The following is a 1,651-nucleotide window of genomic DNA, read 5'->3' as shown; positions in this document are numbered from 1 at the left end:
TCCAGGTAACTCCAAGGTCCTGCCCTCAGGTACGGTGCTGCGCCTCTGCAGTGAACATGGGCGTCGATATGTTTGCGAAGAAGAGATCAGAAAATTAGCAATTGCTTCTTATGGGATTATGTTCACAGTTATATGCCTTCCTTGGAAATCACCATGACAAATGATTCATATGCATGTCCAGCTTGTAACCTTTCCAGCAATGAGGGTGCCATTGCTCGCACAAACTATTCTAATCACCTTTCTCGAAGTGAAAGAAGATCTGATATGCTCGACCAATACCTATCTTCATGCGATACAAGCCTCGTTACACACTAACCCTCAATCATGAGGGAGCCAGTGAATGAAAGGTGATTTGTGGAAGAAAATGATTTCCTGGCAACCGCGCGAGATATCCAGCAGGAGCGCGGGCCACAGACCTAGTCAGTCTCGCGGCAACTACTGAACACACACGCACCTGCTTGCAAACCCGCTCTCTAAGTCACGCTCTCCTGCTCAAAACAGGCATTCACCATGGTAAGTGTTAGAGCAGTTGTTCATTGTGCAAATTTGTATAACTCGACAGTGAAAACCGTACGTTAAATATTTACAGCAGGTGTGTAGCTGGTAGAGAAAGTGTATGGCGCCAGCCACCCCCTCTCTCCCCGCCCGCATCTTGCCATAGCTTTCACTTCCTCGCTGAAAAGAAAAGTTTTCAGCTCGGGTATTGCACAAAACCATTTCATTCGACGATCCCCCTCCTTCCTCTGTATCTCAATTGGAAAATGCGCAAACAAGAATCTAAAATCAGGTAATGCCTCCCTGTTGTTGCGACAGCCGACTGTATCGCTCAAGGTTACCGCGAAATCTAGCAAGATGCGTATTTTCACTTTGCTGCTGCCACTCACATGTATAAAAAAATCAGTCAAAGAAAATTATTATAATCATTAAATATAGACAAAATAGACTTTAGAAGGCATGTCTCAAGAGGGTTAGACGGTCATCAGGTCCAGCGCGTGGGCAGGGAGGCTCTGGAGCGGGAAGTGAATGCCAATGACGTCATTTGGAAGGTGATGAAGAAACACCCTTTTGTTTTCCGTTTAGCTCTTCCGCCCGTGTCGTTTCCCTTGGTGGAGCAACGACGCTAAAAAGCGGAATTCTATTGACTTCACTGAATCCGGAGGAAGTAGGGAAAAGTCGGTCGAACAAATGACGAAAAGAGTTGCAAGAGAAAGTGTCGGACCAGAATCCACAACTGTGATAACAAGGGGCGGTTTGCCTGGATAGAGAGTAACAACGATTACTTCTTTCGGATCCAGAAATCCAATTCAGAAATCAATATGATTCCCAGTTTCATTTCTCCCAAAGAGCACCATCACACACACAGGGTTTTAAAAGAACTACCAAAGCGTGGGCGAGAAGGGAGCTCCTTACATGGGCAGACGGTGGGCGGGTCAGCCTTGATGCCGTTAAGAGTAACCGTCTGTGGCCCAAGAGGAAGGGACGACCCTGGGCCATTACAAGCACTTGGTTCTAGGGACTCGGGACTATCCGGGGCATGCGGGGCTTTGGGGGGGGGGGGGGTAAATAAAATATCTTAACTCTGCATCGAAGTGTATGGGTGCCATCAAGTTCGCGATGTTTGGTATAGAAGGAGCCAAGATTATGGATATTA

General features: G+C 47.0%; 1 pseudogene across 1 annotated transcript in view; it reads left to right on the top strand.

Annotated features, from left to right (window-relative positions):
• Nucleotides 1-325: 325 nt before the first annotated feature.
• Nucleotides 326-1,651, top strand: part of LOC119589229 — an 11,027-nt pseudogene continuing 9,701 nt past the window's right edge. The window contains 1 exon segment of the transcript XR_005230176.1: nt 326-513. The product of XR_005230176.1 is annotated as an uncharacterized LOC119589229 (transcript).

The sequence above is a fragment of the Penaeus monodon genome, chromosome 25 (assembly GCF_015228065.2).
Source record: "Penaeus monodon isolate SGIC_2016 chromosome 25, NSTDA_Pmon_1, whole genome shotgun sequence".
NCBI lineage: Eukaryota > Metazoa > Arthropoda > Malacostraca > Decapoda > Penaeidae > Penaeus > Penaeus monodon.
The sequence above is the reverse complement of the archived record's forward strand: the minus strand, read 5'-3'. Positions and strand labels throughout refer to the sequence as shown.